This window comes from Entelurus aequoreus, linkage group LG10 (genome assembly GCF_033978785.1).
Source record: "Entelurus aequoreus isolate RoL-2023_Sb linkage group LG10, RoL_Eaeq_v1.1, whole genome shotgun sequence".
Lineage (NCBI taxonomy): Eukaryota > Metazoa > Chordata > Actinopteri > Syngnathiformes > Syngnathidae > Entelurus > Entelurus aequoreus.
The window spans coordinates 76,103,177-76,125,759 of record NC_084740.1 but is presented as its reverse complement, the minus strand read 5'-3'; the positions used below and the strand labels follow the sequence as shown (position 1 = coordinate 76,125,759).

Here is a 22,583-nt window from a genome sequence, read left to right as displayed (position 1 = left end):
ATTTATTATTATTTTTTTTAAATAAAATTTGGTTAAATTAATTCACTGTGTATAATTAGTTTTTGAGCACTTTAAAAAATACCGCAATAATAACTGTTGTAATTCTTGTCGAGATATGAAATTTCCACATCGTAACATATCGATGAATAAGTGCTTTGTAGCTTTCAGTTTGTAATAGCTAGCTAATATGCTAACGTAAAAAGAGTTTGTGGGTTTTGGCTAACAATTTAATTCCTAACATGCTGAAAATACATCAACATATGGCATATATAAACTAATGGTAAAAAAAAACACAACATACTTAGTTTTTTTCTCCTAAAACTTGACACCTTTTATTTTTAAATAACATTTGGTTAGAAAAATTAAGTGTGTATATTTACTTTTTGAGCACTTTAAAAAATACCGCAATAATGATAACTATGGTAATTCAGGTCACAATAACCGTGATATGACATTTTCACATCGTTACATATTGATGAATAAGTGCTTTCACTGCAAAAAGTGCAATCTAAGTAAGATGAAATATCTCAAATAAGGCTGATATTTGATTATTTTCTGTCTGATAAGATCATTCTTCTCACTAAGCAGATTTTATGTTAGAGTGTTTTACTTGTTTTAAATGTTTTGGTCCTAAATGATCTCAGTAAGATATTACAGCTTGTTGCTGAGATTTGATGACCTATATTGAGTACCGTATTTTTCAGAGTATAAGTCGCTCCGGAGTATAAGTCGCTCCGGAGTATAAGTCGCTCCGGCCGAAAATGCATAATAAAGAAGGAAAAAAACATATATAAGTCGCACTGGAGTATAAGTCGCATTTTTTGGGGGGAAATGTATTTGATAAAAGCCATAAAAGTTTTAGATCTTTGAATTCAACTCATGAAAAATGAGAGCAAAAACAAAAGTGTTGCATTTATATTAGAGATGTCCGATAATATCGGTCTGCCGATATTATCGGCCGATAAATGAGTTAAAATGTAATATCGAAAATGATCGGTATCGGTTTTTTTATTATCAGTATCGTTTTTTATTTTTTTATTTTTTTATTATTATTTTTTTAATTTAATTTTTATTTTTTTATTAAATCCACATAGAAAACACAAGATACACTTACAATTAGTGCACCAAGCCAAAAAACCTCCCTCCCCCATTTACACTCATTCACACAAAAGGGTTGTTTCTTTCTGTTGTTAATATTCTGCTTCCTACATTATGTATCAATATATATCAATACAGTCTGCAAGGGATACAGTCCGTAAGCACACATGATTGTGCGTGCTGCTGCTCCACTAATAGTACTAACCTTTAAGTTAAGTTAAAGTTAAAGTACCACTGATTGTCTTTAACACTTAATTTGACTCATTTTCATTAATTACTAGTTTCTATGTAACTGATTTTATATTGTTTTACTTTCTTTTTTATTCAAGAAAATGTTTTTAATTTATTTATCTTATTTTATTTTATTAATTTAAAAAAAAAAGGACCTTATCTTCACCATACCTGGTTGTCCAAATTAGGCATAGTAATGTGTTAATTCCACAACTGTATATATCAGTATCGGTATCAGTTGATATCGGTATCGGTAATTAAAGAGTTGGACAATATTGGAATATCGGATATCGGCAAAAAGCCATTATCGGACATCCCTAGTTTTTAGTACAAGTTTGCTGGTTTCAAGAAATGTAATGCCGAGTGCATATCATTATGTCAAGATAATGGCACTAGCATTTACTTCATTTAAGAATATTTTTCAACATATTGAGCAGAAAGGTCTCATTTTTTTTTCTACCAAGAAAAGTGCACTTGTTATTAGTGAGAATATACTTATTTTAAGCTATTTTTGGCTTCATTGATGTTAGCTAATTTTACTTATTTTGGAAAGTCTTGACAAGCCAAATTTTCTTGTTCTATTGGCAGATAATTTTGCTTAGTTCAAGTAAAATACCCCTCATTTTTGTATTTTTTTTTTTTCTTGTTTTTGAACACTGACTTTTTGCAGTGAGACCGATTCGATATTTGTGGTTGCCAATACAATTTAGGGACGATATTATTTGTATTAGAACAATATAATACGAAAGGATTCAGTGAGTTGAAATCGATTCAATCTGACCACAGAACTTTCCTCCAGAAGGTCTTATCTTTGTCCATGTGATGTCAGGTGAAACTAAAATGGAGCTGTTTGGCCACAATACCCAGCAATATGTTTGGAGGTCTTTAATCCCAGGAACACCATACCTACTAGTGGTGTGGGAAAAAATCGATTCGAATTCGAATCGCGATTCTCACGTTGTGCGATTCAGAATCGATTCTCATTTTTAAAAAATCGATTTTTTTTAAAATTATTTTTTTTATAAATTTTTTTTTTTTTTTTTTTTTTTAATTTTTATTAATCAATCCAACAAAACAATACACAGCAATACCATAACAATGCAATCCAATTCCAAAAGCAAACCCGACCCAGCAACACTCAGAACTGCAATAAACAGAGCAATTGAGAGGAGACACAAACACCACACAGAACAATCTAAAAGTAGTGAAACAAAAATGAATATTATCAACAACAGTATCAATATTAGTTACAATTTCAACATAGCAGTGATTAAAAATCCCTCATTGACATTATCTTTAGACATTTAGTTTATGAGATGTGATGCAAGTGTAAGCCACTGTGACACTATTGTTCATTTTTTTAATTTTTTTTTTTAATTAATGTTTGCAACACCATACCTACTAGGGGTGTGGGAAAAAATCGATTCGAATTCGAATCGCGATTCTAAAGTTGTGCGATTCAGAATCGATTCTCATTTTTAAAAAATCAATTTAAAAATTTTTTTTTTATTTATTTTTTTTAATTTTTATTAATCAATCCAACAAAACAATACACAGCAATACCATAACAATGCAATCCAATTCCAAAACCAAACCCGGCCCAGCAACACTCAGAACTGCAATAAACAGAGCAATTGAGAGGAGACACAAACACCACACAGAACAAACCAAAAGTAGTGAAACAAAAATGAATATTATCAACAACAGTATCAATATTAGTTACAATTTCAACATAGCAGTGATTAAAAATCCCTCATTGACATTATCATTAGACATTTAGTTTATGAGATGCGATGCAAGTGTAAGCAACTGTGACACTATTGTTCATTTTTTGTATTTTTTTATTTATTAATGTTTGTAATGATAATATCAATGAGGGATTTTTAATCACTGCTATGTTGAAATTGTTACTAATATTGATACTGTTGTTGGTAATATTCATTTTTGTCTCACTACTTTTAGATTGTTCCGTGTCATGTTTGTGTGCTCTCAATTGCTCTGTTTATTGCTACTCTGAATGTTGCTGGGTCGGGTTTTGTTTTGAAATTGTATTGCATTATTGTATTGTATTTTCATAAAAAAAAAAAAAAAAATTTTTTAAATTAAAATAAAAATCGTTTTTTTATCGAGAATCGTGTTGAATTGAAAAAAAAATCGATTCTGAATCGAATCGTGACCCCAAGAATCGATTTTGAATCGAATCGTGGGACACCCAAAGATTCCCAGCCCTAATACTTACCGTCAAGCATGGTGGTGGTAGTATTATGCTCTGGGCCTGGTGCTTTACAGAGAGTAAATGGGACAATGAAAAAGGAGGATTACCTCCAAATTCTTCAGGACAACATAAAACCATCAGCCCGGAGGTTGGGTCTTGGGCGCAGTTGGGTGTTCCAACAGGACAATGACCCCAAACACATGTTAAAAGTGGTAAAGGAATGGCTAAATCAGGCTAGAATGAAGGTTTTAGAATAACCTTCCCAAAGTCCTGACTTAAACGTGTGGACAATGCTGAAGAAACAAGTCCATGTCAGAAAACCAACAAATTTAGCAGCAATTTTGTCAAGAGGAGTGGTCAAAAATTCAAGCAGAAGCTTGTGGATGGCTACCAAAAGTGCCTTATTGCAGGTAAACTTGTCAAGGAAGCAAATATTAACATTGCTGTATGTATACTTTTGACCCAGCACATTTGCTCACAGTTTCAAACTTCATCAATGTTTTTTGTGACCAACAAGTACAGGGGTGGGCAATTAATTTTTACCGGGGGCCGCATGAGCAACCCGAGCACTGCTGGAGGGCCACATCGACAATATTTCAATTAAATTTTGCTCAATATTATTTTTTATATATACCGTAAGATAAATAATAATAATAATTAATAATAATAGTAATACTTCAACATAGTGTGTGTAACAGCATTCCATGACTAATATAAATAAATTAACATTAATAATAAATGACAGTAAAATAAGCACACGTATGCTGAGGAGTCATAGTGTAACTTTGTGTGGTGTTTGAGTTGTCCGACTTTTTGTGTGGCCATAAACGCACCAGTGGTTTAGTGGTATGCGTGTTGGTGATAGATGACAAGTTGGTTTTGGCCTGGTTTGTACGGCAGAAAATGACTAGTTTTTCCAGATAGAATTGTTTTACTCATGTTTTTGGTGTGGTTATGTCCGAATATAAACAGTTTTGATCGATATAATTCCTGTCCTCGAAGCATCTCGATAGACGTTACAATAATTGAACGGTGTTCAATTGAACGTGTTGACGAACACCGTTAGGGCCGCTTGTTGTCACTGTCACTCAAAGTTGCATTGCAAAATTACACAGAATAAATGTGTTTATTTTGTTTAGAATTCAGATGGGATTTGATTTGGTGCACGGCATATATTTGCTGTGCGCAGAGGACGCTTGAGCAGTGCGCAATTGCGCAGGCGCGCACCTTAGAGGGAACGTTGCTCGGCAGTCCATGTCTTGTTGAAAACACGCCATTCCTCATCAACTTTTCTCTTTTTAGCGTCTCGGGTGTAGACCGTGCATCACTTGTCGCTGCATGTGCACCTTCACTCGCAGGTTACACACGGACACACGCCCATAAATAATACTTTTCAAAATAAAAGCAGCACAGTTGTATTGCGCGCACGACATAGATGTTTTTTCAACTTTATTTTGTCATTTGTGATTGCAGTTGTTCACATTCACTCACACGCATACGTCCACACGGAAGTAATACAAATAACGCTTTTCAAAACAAAAGCAGCAGCGTTGTATTGCACACTCGACATAGATACTTTTTAAAATGTATTTTGTAATTTATAATTGGCCTCACGCGGGCCGGACTGGGACGCACAAAGGGCCGGATGTGGCCCGCGGGCCGCAGAATGCCCAGGTGTGAACAAGTATGTGCTCCAATCACTCTGTCACAAAAAATATAAGAGTTGTAAAAATGATTGTAAACTCCAGACAGCCATGACATGATGTTCTTTACAAGTGTATGTCAACTTTTGACCACGACTGTACATGAATTATGGATACAAACAATCGACAATTAACGGCCATTGCATTCACATCTTATTTGAATAAAGTACAACCGACACTTTAGGTTGGAAAAAACAGGAAGACACATCTTCTGCTCGCACATGCAAGCAATTTTTAATAAAAGTACAGTAACCAGCATTTCAAAGGGGAACTGGAATTTTGCTTATCGTTCACAATTATTATGAGAGACAAGAACACAGGTGTCCTTTTTTTTAAGGATTTTAAATATAATAAAAATGCCTCTAAAACAACTTCAAAACCCTCCATCAACTTTTTATATACAGACTACAAGTATATATATATAGTAAAGTAACAGACACCTTCATAACAATATGTAATATGTACAATATACACACTACAAGTATATATATAATGTAGTAACAGACACCTTCATAACAATATGTAATATGTACAATATACACACTGCAAGTATATATATAATGTAGTAACAGACACCTTCATAACAATATGTAATATGTACAATATACACACTGCAAGTATATATAATGTAGTAACAGACACTTTCATAACAATATGTAATATGTACAATATACACACTGCAAGTATTTATATAATGTAGTAACAGACACTTTCATAACAATATGTAATATGTACAATATACACACTGCAAGTATATATATAATGTAGTAACAGACACCTTCATAACAATATGTACAATATACACACCAAGTATATATATAATGTAGTAACAGACACTTTCATAACAATATGTAATATGTACAATATACACACTGCAAGTATATATATAATGTAGTAACAGTCACCTTCATAACAATATGTAATATGTACAATATACACACTGCAAGTATCTATATATATATATATATATATATATATATATATATATATATATATATATATATATATATATATATATATATATATATATATATATATATATAATGTAGTAACAGACACCTTCATAACAATATGTAATATGTACAATATACACACTGCAAGTATATATATAATGTAGTAACAGACACCTTCATAACAATATGTAATATGTACAATATACACACTGCAAGTATATATATAATGTAGTAACAGACACCTTCATAACAATATGTAATATGTACAATATACACACTGCAAGTATATATATAATGTAGTAACAGACACCTTCATAACAATATGTAATATGTACAATATACACACTGCAAGTATATATATAATGTAGTAACAGACACCTTCATAACAATATGTAATATGTACAATATACACACTGCAAGTATATATATAATGTAGTAACAGACACTTTCATAACAATATGTAATATGTACAATATACACACTGCAAGTATATATATAATGTAGTAACAGACACCTTCATAACAATATGTAATATGTACAATATACACACTGCAAGTATATATATAATGTAGTAACAGACACCTTCATAACAATATGTAATATGTATAATATACACACTGCAAGTATATATATAATGTAGTAACAGACACTTTCATAACAATATGTAATATGTACAATATACACACTGCAAGTATATATATAATGTAGTAACAGACACCTTCATAACAATATGTAATATGTACAATATACACACTGCAAGTATATTTATAATGTAGTAACAGACACCTTCATAACAATATGTAATATGTACAATATATACACTACAAGTATATATATAATGTAGTAACAGACACTTTCATAACAATATGTAATATGTACAATATACACACTGCAAGTATATATATAATGTAGTAACAGACACCTTCATAACAATATGTAATATGTACAATATACACACTGCAAGTATATATATAATGTAGTAACAGACACCTTCATAACAATATGTAATATGTACAATATACACACTGCAAGTATATTTATAATGTAGTAACAGACACCTTCATAACCATATGTAATATGTACAATATATACACTACAAGTATATATATAATGTAGTAACAGACACTTTCATAACAATATGTAATATGTACAATATACACACTGCAAGTATATATATAATGTGGTAACAGACACCTTCATAACAATATGTAATATGTACAATATACACACTGCAAGTATATGTATAATGTAGTAACAGACACCTTCATAACAATATGTAATATGTACAATATACACACTGCAAGTATATATATATAATGTAGTAACAGTCACCTTCATAACAATATGTAATATGTACAATATACACACTGCAAGTATATATATATAATGTAGTAGCAGACACCTTCATAACAATATGTAATATGTACAATATACACACTGCAAGTATATATATAATGTAGTAACAGTCACCTTCATAACAATATGTAATATGTACAATATACACACTGCAAGTATATATATAATGTAGTAACAGTCACCTTCATAACAATATGTAATATGTACAATATACACACTGCAAGTATATAATGTAGTAACAGTCACCTTCATAACAATATGTAATATGTACAATATACACACTGCAAGTATATATATAATGTAGTAACAGACACCTTCATAACAATATGTAATATGTACAATATACACACTGCAAGTATATTTATAATGTAGTAACAGACACCTTCATAACAATATGTAATATGTACAATATACACACTGCAAGTATATATATAATGTAGTAACAGACACTTTCATAACAATATGTAATATGTACAATATACACACTGCAAGTATATATATAATGTAGTAACAGACACTTTCATAACAATATGTAATATGTACAATATACACACTGCAAGTATATATATAATGTAGTAACAGACACCTTCATAACAATATGTAATATGTACAATATACACACTGCAAGTATATATATAATGTGGTAACAGACACCTTCATAACAATATGTAATATGTACAATATACACACTGCAAGTATATGTATAATGTAGTAACAGACACCTTCATAACAATATGTAATATGTACAATATACACACTGCAAGTATATATATAATGTGGTAACAGACACCTTCATAACAATATGTAATATGTACAATATACACACTGCAAGTATATATATAATGTAGTAACAGACACCTTCATAACAATATGTAATATGTACAATATACACACTGCAAGTATATTTATAATGTAGTAACAGACACCTTCATAACAATATGTAATATGTACAATATATACACTACAAGTATATATATAATGTAGTAACAGACACTTTCATAACAATATGTAATATGTACAATATACACACTGCAAGTATATATATAATGTGGTAACAGACACCTTCATAACAATATGTAATATGTACAATATACACACTGCAAGTATATGTATAATGTAGTAACAGACACCTTCATAACAATATGTAATATGTACAATATACACACTGCAAGTATATATATATAATGTAGTAACAGTCACCTTCATAACAATATGTAATATGTACAATATACACACTGCAAGTATATATATATAATGTAGTAGCAGACACCTTCATAACAATATGTAATATGTACAATATACACACTGCAAGTATATATATAATGTAGTAACAGTCACCTTCATAACAATATGTAATATGTACAATATACACACTGCAAGTATATATATAATGTAGTAACAGTCACCTTCATAACAATATGTAATATGTACAATATACACACTGCAAGTATATAATGTAGTAACAGTCACCTTCATAACAATATGTAATATGTACAATATACACACTGCAAGTATATATATAATGTAGTAACAGACACCTTCATAACAATATGTAATATGTACAATATACACACTGCAAGTATATTTATAATGTAGTAACAGACACCTTCATAACAATATGTAATATGTACAATATACACACTGCAAGTATATATATAATGTAGTAACAGACACTTTCATAACAATATGTAATATGTACAATATACACACTGCAAGTATATATATAATGTAGTAACAGACACCTTCATAACAATAAGTAATATGTACAATATACACACTGCGAGTATATATATAATGTAGTAACAGACACCTTCATAACAATATGTAATATGTACAATATATACACTACAAGTATATATATAATGTAGTAACAGACACTTTCATAACAATATGTAATATGTACAATATACACACTGCAAGTATATATATAATGTAGTAACAGACACCTTCATAACAATATGTAATATGTACAATATACACACTGCAAGTATATTTATAATGTAGTAACAGACACCTTCATAACAATATGTAATATGTACAATATATACACTACAAGTATATATATAATGTAGTAACAGACACTTTCATAACAATATGTAATATGTACAATATACACACTGCAAGTATATATATAATGTGGTAACAGACACCTTCATAACAATATGTAATATGTACAATATACACACTGCAAGTATATGTATAATGTAGTAACAGACACCTTCATAACAATATGTAATATGTACAATATACACACTGCAAGTATATAATGTAGTAACAGTCACCTTCATAACAATATGTAATATGTACAATATACACACTGCAAGTATATATATATAATGTAGTAGCAGACACCTTCATAACAATATGTAATATGTACAATATACACACTGCAAGTATATATATAATGTAGTAACAGTCACCTTCATAACAATATGTAATATGTACAATATACACACTGCAAGTATATATATAATGTAGTAACAGTCACCTTCATAACAATATGTAATATGTACAATATACACACTGCAAGTATATAATGTAGTAACAGTCACCTTCATAACAATATGTAATATGTACAATATACACACTGCAAGTATATATATAATGTAGTAACAGACACCTTCATAACAATATGTAATATGTACAATATACACACTGCAAGTATATTTATAATGTAGTAACAGACACCTTCATAACAATATGTAATATGTACAATATACACACTGCAAGTATATATATAATGTAGTAACAGACACTTTCATAACAATATGTAATATGTACAATATACACACTGCAAGTATATATATAATGTAGTAACAGACACCTTCATAACAATATGTAATATGTACAATATACACACTGACTGGAATAAAATCCTACCACATACTCAGTTTCTTTCTCATAAAACTTGTGACAACTTTAGGTTCCCGGCTCCCAGTTTGATAAAGCGTGCTTTGCCACCACCTCCTGTTCAATATAATATTCAAATAGGTGGAATATTCTCAGCAAAAAAAGCATCAAACGTGCGTGAATTCAATGATTTTTTTTTTTGCGCTAGCATCCTTTCATGCTGGGTATTTAGTGTGCAGTGTGTGCGCTAGCTTGATGCTAACCGCCTCTCAGCAGAACCACGGCTTCCCACTGGCGCTCCTCAGTAGTTTCATTTTAAGTGTGCACATGAGAGAATATGTATGCGTGTCCAACTCTTAAAGAGCACTTTTCCTCGCGAGGAACGTATTTTGGCAGTGTCACATTCAGGTTAACTTCAGCTTCAATGAGACGTGACAAGAAAAGCTCATAGTCTCCGAATTTGTAGCAAAAAAAGGCAAGTATCAAAGAGCGAACAAGTACGCCTCTCTCATTTTCCCTCTGCCAAAAAAAGCAGGAACACATGTCAGTCGTCTTTTGTGTGTGTTCTTCTCCAGGAGGTGTAATATTCTCCCTCGCAAAGTGACAAGTCCATCAATGAAAGTAGTTTGTCCGCCGCCATTCAGGGCAAATATTTGGAGAGGCTGAAGTGACGGACAGCTCTGACACGCCGGAGCACTTAGACCATTTCTGCCAGTCACCACATGTGACACAACGCAAACATGGCGGGAGGATTTGACATTAGACCGGCGGGCCTCGGGTCACTTTCAAGGAAAAGCTTTGGGCTAGCGTTTCAAGGCCAATCATCCAAATTGGACGTATTCTCTCTCTGAGCGCTTGTCTTTCCGCACCTTCAACTGACAAAACACATGATGGCCGCGAGACTTTGAAGTGCAGCTGTCACTCAGCCCACGCTGGGAACCCTGCCTGCCAAATGGCGTACAGGTGTGGCCCCCCCGCTAGGTCACACCACTAGCGAGGGGGCAGGTGTTTCCAGACGGGAACCATTTGCCAGAAGAAAACACCATTTCATTGTCTTTGGTCCCTGGGCTCAACTTAGGCTCCTTCCACACCAGGGGTCACCAACATTTTTGAAACCAAGAGCTACTTCTTGGGTACTGATTAATGCGAAGGGCTACCAGTTTGATACACACTTAAATAAATTGCCAGAAATAGCCAATTTGCTCAATTTACCTTTAAAGGCCTACTGAAAGCCACTACTAGCGACCACGCAGTCTGATAGTTTATGTATCAATGATGAAATCTTAACATTGCAACACATGCCAATACGGCCGGGTTAACTTATAAAGTGACATTTAAAACTTCCCGGGAAATATCCGGCTGAAACGTCGCGGTATGATGACGTATGCGTGTGACGAAGTCCGAGTAACGGAAGTTATGGTACCCCGTAGAATCCTATACAAAAAGCTCTGTTTTCATTTCATAATTCCACAGTATTCTGGACATCTTTTGCAATTTTTTTAAAGAACAATGAAGGCTCATATCAGAATCAGAATCAGAATAGTTTTATTGCCATTGTTTGAGAACGGGTTCACAAACTAGGAATTTTTCTTGGTGCAAACGTGCGACATAAAACACATATAACACATATTTGGTATAAAAAGAGCTGTGACTGAGCTATCAGATAGACTTAGAAGGGATTCAAGGAATTCAAGGAGCTGCTGTTAGGAGTTATTGTTCATTTGCCTGATGGCCGAGGGGAAAAAACTGTTCAGGTGGCGGGAGGTGTGGGTCTGGATATACATATACATACAGTATGTACAGTATATACCAGGGGTCGGCAACCCGCGGCTCCGGAGCCGCATGCGGCTCCTTGGCCACTCTGATGCGGCTCAGCTACATACATGCCGACCCCCCCGATTTTCCTAGGAGATTTATGGATCTCAGTGTCCCTCATAGATTACTCCCAGGGGAAAAATAATCCTATTTACACTCTAATTACTAAATAAAGGGCGTGCCTTAATTGCACTGCAGTAATTGTCCTCTATAGCATTTACATACAGCGTGCCAGTCCAGCCACATGTTGCATGTTGTTATTACTTGCACACACAGGAGACAGCAAAGCATACTTACTCATCAGCCACACAGCTTACACTGACGGTAGCCGTATCAAACAACTTTAACATTGTTACGTTACAAATATGCGCCACACTGTGAACCCACACCAAAAAAGAATGAAAAACACATTTCTGGAGAACATCCCACCGTAACACAACATAAACACAACACAACCATTACCCAGAATCCCATGCGGCCCTAACTCTTCCGGTCTACATTATACACCCCCGCTACCACCAAATCCCCCCCCCACACATCAACCCCCCCCCCCCCCCGCCCCCCCCTATCCGTGCGTTGGTTGAGCGGAAGAGTTAGGGCTGCATGGGATTCTGGGTATTGGTACCGTCAGTGTAAGATGTGTGGCTGCTGAGTTAGTACGCCTTGCTGTCACTTACATGAGCAAGCTGAAATTGCATTCTACGTGTGGTCGAGCAGGTACACTGTTAGGGCAGACTGTAGAGGGCGCCAAATGCAGTGTCATCACGCTCTGATATTCGGGAGTCTCCCGGGAAAAATGAGGGGGTTGGCAAGCATGATGCTATCAAGCACCATTCATTCAAAACTCGCGGGCTGCACTAACATCAAATTTCCACATTAAAGTGCGTGCCGGTGCGTGTGTCGGAGACCCCTGGTTAACATAGCACAAAGCGTTTAAGCTTTGTATGCAGTGTTTTTCATTTTAAATTTTAAAAAAAATTTTGTGGCTCCCATTACTTTCTTTAATTTGTGAAACTTGCCAAAATGGCTCTTTGAGTGGTAAAGGTTGCTGACCCCTGGTATATACATATATACACATATACATATATATATACACACATATATACATATACATATATATATACACATATACACACATATATACTTATACATATATATATATATATATGTACATATACACATATGCATATATGTACATGTATATATATGCATATATGTACACTACCGTTCAAAAGTTTGGGGTCACCCAAACTTTTGTGGAATATAGCCTTCATTTCTAAGAACAAGAATAGACTGTCGAGTTTCAGATGAAAGTTCTCTTTTTCTGGCCATTTTGAGCGTTTAATTGACCCCACAAATGTGATGCTCCAGAAACTCAATCTGCTCAAAGGAAGGTCCGTTTTGTAGCTTCTGTAACGAGCTAAAGTGTTTTCAGATGTGTGAACATGATTGCACAAGGGTTTTCTAATCATCAATTAGCCTTCTGAGCCAATGAGCAAACACATTGTACCATTAGAACACTGGAGTGATAGTTGCTGGAAATGGGCCTCTATACACCTATGTAGATATTGCACCAAAAAGCAGACATTTGCAGCTAGAATAGTCATTTACCACATTAGCAATGTATAGAGTGTATTTCTTTCAAGTTAAGACTAGTTTAAAGTTATCTTCATTGAAAAGTACAGTGCTTTTCCTTCAAAAATAAGGACATTTCAATGTGACCCCAAACTTTTGAACGGTAGTGTATATATATATGAATATATATATATATATATATATATATATATATATATATATATATATATATATATATATATATATATATATATATATATATATATATATATATATATATATATATATATATATATATACATGTACATATATGCATATGTGTGTATATATATATATATATATATATATATACATGTACATATATGCATATGTGTGTATATATATATATATATATATATATATATATATATATATATATATATATATATATATATATATATATATATATATATATATATATATATATATATATATATATATATATATATATATGGATATATTTATATATATGTACATATACAGTACATACATACCCCTGCTTTAGTGGCATCAATATACCTGGCAGACATATTTGATCTTTCCTTTAAATTCTGTGTGAAAATAACATGATTGTGGATGAAGATGCTACCAAAAGACATACTACACAACATGAAGTTGCCTCCAGTCTTCTGTAGGTGATGTCACACACATTGTGGAGATGAAAGTGGGCGTTCCAAATTGTCCTAAAACTTGTCAGGAAAAAAGTCCAAAATCACTACTGTGTGTATTTGGAGGGGAAATATATCTGTAGACACATTGTTTAAGTCCAGAGCTCAACAGTCTTGTCAGCTAGAGGGCCTCGAAACTATGAATTATGGCGAGATGCTTAGAATGTTGCATGGATTGTTTTACAGAACGTTTGCAAGCCACTGTCTTACGTGCCTCCACTTTGACAGCGTCTTCTCCCCGCCATTTTTGTTGTACAGTAGTTTGTAGCGCTTCCATATTGAGTCTACTGACGGATGAAGTTCAAACTATACGCTACCTTCTTCTAGAAATGGCAACAGCGAAGGATGCATGTGCATGTACGAGCCAGTCTGCCCCACAACAAGAGGATAGCGGGAAACAAAGAACTTATCGACTACAGCGTTGGACTCCAAAGGCGCTTCAGGTACATTTCTACCATTAAATGGATAATCCGCTGACGTCACACTTGGAAAAAAACATCACAAATCGGGCATATTCTCCGCCATGCCTCCATGGTTTGAGTTCACATTTTCAGGACCTATGCAGATCCCAAATACACAACATCAGGTACCATTTGGTTGGATAAATTGGTGTTTGTCAGGTTCAAGCACTGATGACATCTATTAAACAGACGAGAAGCAAGGAATCATGCAGAGACAGAGTTACATTTGGCTCAATTGAGGAGACACGTTTTTTGGGCTGTACTCTAATTATAGATCCAAGCTACGTTCTAAAAGTGCTTCCTCTATTTATTTGGGAGGTCCCTGGTTACACCACTGAAGCTGTCGCTGAGGGAAGGGGGTAATCTCGACAGCTCCAGTTAGACACAATATATGATTATACAAAAATGCAAATGTGCTGACAGTCGTGGTATCGCCTTCTCTCTGCTCTGTCTGCGTCACGGTACTCCATGTTCGGCCTTGGCAGTCAGCAGGCCGATTCTGGAAACAAACACTGATACGAGACTTGCTTGCAATCTTTTGGATTGCCAGCTTTGCACAGACAAAGAAAAATACAATTTCAGCACAATTGATAATAACTTCAGCAACGGACAATTCAACCCTAAACTCACTCCTTTCTTGCAAATTGAATTTCACAAATGCTGCCCATACCTGTGCTCCTTCTAAGGCTGTGCTACTGGCTGCAAAGCATTGCACTTTCAAATACAACAATGAGTAGAGGAGTGTTATGTGTGTGTATATATCGGAAATTATCGGTATCGTTTTTTTAATTATCGGTTGTTTTTTTTAAATTTTTATTAAATGAACATAAAAAACACAAGATACACTTACAATTAGTGCACCAACCCAAAAAACCTCCCTCCCCCATTTACACTCATTCACACAAAAGGGTTGTTTCTTTCTGTTATTAATATTCTGCTTCCTACATTATATATCAATATATATCAATACAGTCTGCAAGGGATACAGTCCGTAAGCACACATGATTGTGCGTGCTGCTGGTCCACTAATAGTACTAACCTTTAACACTTAATTTTACAAATTTTCATTAATTACTAGTTTCTATGTAACTGTTTTTATATTGTTTTACTTTCTTTTTTATTCAAGAAAATGTTTTTAATTTATTTATCTTATTTTATTTTATTAATTCTTTAAAAAAGGACCTTATCTTCACCATACCTGGTTGTCCAAATTAGGCATAATAATGTGTTAATTCCACGACTGTATATATCGGTATAGGTTGATATCGATATCGGTTGATATCGGTATCGGTAATTAAGAGTTGGACAATATCGGAATATCGGATATCGGCAAAAAGCCATTATCGGACATCCCTAAATAAAATACATATATATATATATATATATATATATATATATATATATATATATATATATATATATATATATATATATATATATATATATATATATATATATATATATATATATATATATATATGCATATATATATATGTATATATATACACATGTATGTATATATATATATATATGTATATATATACACATGTATGTATATATATATATATGTATATACATACACATGTATGTATATATATATATGTATATATATACACATGTATGTATATATATATATATGTATATATATATGTATATATATATATATACATATATACATGTATGTGTACATATATATATATATATATATATATATATATATACATGTATATACATGTATGTATATATATATATACATACATGTATGTATGTATATATATATGTATATATATATATATGTATATATATATATATATATACATATATACATGTATGTATATATATATATACATATATATACATGTATGTATATATATATATATACATATATACATGTATGTATATATATATATATATATACATATATATACATGTATGTATATATATATATACATACATGTATGTATGTATATATATATATATAAAATAAATACTTGACTTTCAGTGAATTCTAGCTATATATATATAGCTAGAATTCACTGAAAGTCAAGTATTTATTTTATTTATATATATATATATATATATATATGTATATGTGTATATATATACATGTATATGTGTATGTATATATATATATATATATACATGTATATGTATGTATATATATATATATATATATATATATATATATATATATATATATATATATATATATAAGAATTACTTGAATTTCAGTGAATTCTAGCTATATATATATATACATGTATATGTATATATATATATACAGTATATATATATATATATGTATATATATATATATATATATATATATATATATATATATATATATATATATAAGAAATACTTGACTTTCAGTGAATTCTAGCTATATATATATATACATGTATATGTATATATATATATACAGTATATATATATATATATATATATATATATATATATACATATATATATAAGAAATACTTGACTTTCAGTGAATTCTAGCTATATATATATATATATATATATATATATATATATATATATATAGCTAGAATTCACTGAAAGTCAAGTATTTATTTTATTTATATATATATGTATATATATGAGATAGGCTCCAGCGCCCCCCGCGACCCCGAAGGGAATAAGCGGTAGAAAATGGATGGATGGATGGATATACATGTATATGTGTATATATATATATATATATATATATATATGTATATGTGTATATATATATATATATATATATATATATATATATATATATATATATATATATATATATATATATATATATATACAGGTATATATATATATATATATATATATATATATATATATATATATATATATATATATATATATATATATATATATATATATAAGAAATACTTGAATTTCAGTGAATTCTAGCTATAAATATACTGCTCCCCTCCCCCCAAATCTCCCGAATTCGGAGGTCTCAAGGTTGGCAAGTATGATATATACTCGAAGGAATATGAAGGTATTTTTACGGTGCGTTCAAGGATCGCTGAACAGAGTTGGACGCCACAACGCTCGCCAAAACCCTCTTATCAGTCGAGCATGAGAACACACAACATGCAAAATAGTGGGCCTTCTAACAGTGGGTCTATTTATGTGAGTTATTTGGAGAAAAAAATCGAAATACTGTGTTGTGTGTACAAGTACTTTTTGAATGAATACGTGATCATTTTGGTCACAATAACCGTGATATGAAATGTTGGTATCGTTCCATCCCTAATTGAGTGTAACATATGTAGTTTCGGACTTTTGACTTGCACGTGGCCTCTTCACTCCACTGTTGCTTCACGTGTCGGCATTTTGTTTGTACATTGGCAGGATAAATGTTATGTCGGCAGCTTTAAAGTAAAAGTTGTGCTGGCCCACATGCGGTCTGTCTCAGTCACATATGCTAATTCTTTGTGTGGAAGTTTTGGATCTGCTTTTTTTTTTTTTTGTCTGTTACTGTCTCATTAATTCATCCGCACTTCCAGCAGTGAATGCAGCATGTCATATAATAACGCGCTTCAAAGGCTGTTTGTTTTCCGCAGCCAGCGGCCTCTAATTCGCCGTGAGCCGGCATCAAACATTCAATTGACAGACATCCTTGTCACTTCATCATTGCTAATTCTCCGTGTCCACTCGCTGCTGCTAAAATATTCAGACAACGCCTTTGATAGCAGACAAGCCAATATTCATATAGTAGCCTTTGAATGCCATAGTCGAGCAACACAAACAATACGCTTTTCTGGAACATTTTAGCAACACCATGTGAAATGTGCACCATGACAAAATGTCCTCTGAGTGTTGACATTGCACAACACTTACCTCTGCCAGGTTGGATGTATTGTTGTAGTGTTGTCCCCATACCAATATTTTGGTACCGATACCAATATTATTTTGGTACTTTTCTAAGTAAAGGGGACCACAAAAAACTGCATTATTGGCTTTATTTGAACAAAAAATCTCAGGGTACATTAAACATATTTTTATTATTGCATGTTGTCCTTAAATAAAATAGTGAACATACAAGACAACTTGTCTTTTAGTAGTAAGTAAACAAACAAAGGCTCCTAATTTAGTCTGCTGACATATGCAGTAACATATTGTGTCATTTATACACCTATTATTTTGTCAACAATATTAAGGACAAGTGGTACAAAATGAATTATTAATCTACTTGTTCATTTACTGTTAATATCTGCTTATTTTCTGTTAAAATGTAATAATCACTTATTATTCTGTTGTGTGATGCTTTACATTAGTTTTGGATTGGATGGAGATGTCCGATAATATCGACCTGCCGATATTATCGGCCGATAAATGCTTTAAAATGTAATATCGGAAATTATCGGTATCGTTTTTTTAATTATCTGTATCGTTTTTGTTTTTTTGTTTTTTATTAAATCAACATAAAAAACACAAGATACACTTACAATTAGTGCACCAACCCAAAAAACCTCCCTCCCCCCATTTCTTTCTGTTATCAATATTCTGCTTCCTACATTATATATCAATATATATCAATACAGTCTGCAAGGGATACAGTCCGTAAGCACACATGATTGTTCGTGCTGCTGCTCCACTAATAGTACTAACCTTTAACACTTAATTTTACTCATTTTCATTCATTACTAGTTTTTATGTAACTGTTTTTATATTGTTTTACTTTCTTTTTTATTCAAGAAAATGTTTTTAATTTAGTTATCTTATTTTATTTTTTTTTTTTTAAAAGTACCTTATCTTCACCATACATGGTTGTCCAAATTAGGCATAATAATGTGTTAATTCCACGACTGCATATATCGGTTGGTATCGGTTGATATCGGTATCGGTAATTAAAGAGTTGGACAATATCGGAATATCGGATATCGGCAAAAAGCCATTATCGGACATCCCTAGATGGAGATGTCCGATAATATCGACCTGCCGATATTATCGGCCGATAAATACTTTAAAATGTAATATCGGAAATTATCGGTATCAGTTTTTTTATTATCGGTATCGGGTTGTTTTTTAAAAAAAATTATTTTTATTAAATCCACATAAAAAACACAAGATACACTTACAATTAGTGCACCAAGCCAAAAAACCTCCCTCCCACTCATTCACACTCATTGGGGCGATATAGTACTGAATATGATTCATTAGCATCGCGGTACTATACTAATACCGTACAAGCCTAATGTATTGTATGTTGTTTGATGTTTGTTAGCAAACATACTAACTACGTTATACATTTGGGCGCTAATCCGTTAAGAGATTTAAAAACAAACAACAATTGAGGCCTGGTTCATTCCAACGTAGAGGGAGTTGCAGTAGTCCAAACGTGATGAAATAAAAGCATGGATTACCCGCTCAAAGTCGTTAAAAGATAAAACTGATTGAATTTTTGCTAAGAGTCTTAGATGATACAAACTAGATCGTACAACGGAGTTAACCTGCTGCTCCAATTTAAAATCATTGTCGAACTTAAAACCAAGATTTGTGACTGTTGGTTTTAAATAAGGCATCAGGGGGGTCCAGGTCACTGGGGGGAGCATTCTGTTTGACTTTTGAGTCAAATAAAATGATTTCCGTCTTGTTCTCATTTAAGTTTAGAAATTTTACAGCCAACCATACTTTTATGTCTTTTATGTCTTATTTGTATTTGACTTTATTAAATGTTTGAGTGTTTTTTTTGTTTTTTTCAATTGTTTGATCTCTTTTATGTTTTTAAAAACTAAGGATTCTGAATCGAGAATCGATACTGAATTGAATCGTTACTCCCGAGATACGAATCGTGCGGTGCCCAAAGATTCACAGACCTAATAACCAGTAGCCAATTTTGCACTTAAGGGGTTTTACATGTACTCTGCACCAGTGTACATGCTATGCTAAGCATGTGTTTGCTAGTTTACTTAGAATTTCTGGTTGAATAAATGCATCAGAAATAGAGATGTGCGATAATATCGGACTGCCGATAATATCGGCCGATAAATGTATTAAAATGTAATATCGGAAATTATCGGTATCGGTTTCAAAAAGTAAAATGTATGACTTATTAAAAGGCCGCTGTGTACACGGTCGTAGGGAGAAGTACAGAGCGCCAATAAACCTTAAAGGCACTGCCTTTGCGTGCCGGCCCAGTCACATAATATCTACGGCTTTTCACACACACAAGTGAATGCAAGGCATACTTGGTCAATAGCCATACAGGTCACACTGAGGGTAGCCGTATAAACAACTTTAACACTGTTACAAATATGCGCCACACTGTGAACCCACACCAAACAAGAATGACAAACACATTTCGGGAGAACATCCGCACCGTAACACAACATAAACAAATACCCAGAACCCCTTGCAGCACTAACTCTTCCGGGACGGTAAAATATACCCCTTACCGCCCACTTTTTGTGACTTCAATAATAAATATGGCAGTGCCATGTTGGCATTTTTTTTTCCATAACTTGAGTTGATTTATTTTGGAAAACCTTGTTACATTGTTTAATGCATCCAGCGGGGCATCACAACAAAATTAAGCATAATAATGTGTTCATTCCACCACTGTATATATCGGTATCGGTTGATATCGGAATCTGTAATTAAGAGTTGGACAATATCGGAATATCGGCAAAAAAGCCATTATCGGACATCTCTACTGCCAAAAACACTTTTGTCTTTTATGTCTTATTTGTATTTGACTTTATCAAATGTTTGGGTGTTTTTTTGGTTGTTTTTTTTTAAACAAAACCACTTTTGTTTTATCTCTTTTATGAAGGAATGTAGTTAATCATAGAACCGGCACCCAATGTTATTAAAATCTAAGGATTTTTAATCTAGAATAGTTTTCAATGGAGAATCGATTCTGAATTGAATCGTTACTCCTGAGATATGAATCGTGCGGTGCCCAAAGATTCACAGACCTAATAACCAGTAGCCAAATGTTGCACCTAAGGGGTTTTACATGTACTCTGCACCAGTGTACATGCTATGCTAAGCATGTGTTTGCTAGTTTACTTAGAATATCTGTGTGGAGGTTTCTCCCCTTCCGGGTTCCTCGGACCACCAAGCACTGACATGACAGTTCCGTTTCAGGGTTTAGAACACTGTTTTATTTTTCAGTAGTTCAGTCTCTCAGGTGCTTTTCAGCAATTGTCCTCTCGTGCCTGTCCGTCTCGCTCTCGCTCTTCCCCGGCTCCTCCCCGGCTGCTGCCTTTTAACAGAGCGACAGGTGATTAGATAACCAGGCCCAGGTGGGCCATCTACGCACCTGGTGCTGATCTCGAAGCCGGTCCTGGCACACCGCGTTTCGTTGCAGGTCCGCAGGCCACGCCCCCCTCCACAATCTGGTTGAATAAATGCATCAGAAAGCATCTTTCTGCCACTGGACAATATCCACCAATCAGTGGCCAGGGTCAGTGCAGCACTTCCTTGTTCAAATGAACCAATCAGACTTGACAGATAGCAGATATTCCCTTTAAAGGCCTACTGAAATTAATTTTTTTTATTTAAACGGGGATAGCAGATCTATTCTATGTGTCATACTTGATCATTTCGCGATATTGCCATATTTTTGCTGAAAGGATTTAGTATAGAACAACGACGATAAAGAT

General features: G+C 33.0%; 1 long non-coding RNA gene across 1 annotated transcript in view; it reads left to right on the top strand.

Annotated features, from left to right (window-relative positions):
* Nucleotides 1–14,897, top strand: part of LOC133659053 (uncharacterized) — a 193,190-nt gene extending 178,293 nt beyond the window's left edge. The window contains exon 4 of the long non-coding RNA XR_009827593.1: nt 14,831–14,897. This is a non-coding gene — a long non-coding RNA (uncharacterized LOC133659053). The remainder of the gene's footprint in view (nt 1–14,830) is intronic.
* Nucleotides 14,898–22,583: the final 7,686 nt, after the last annotated feature.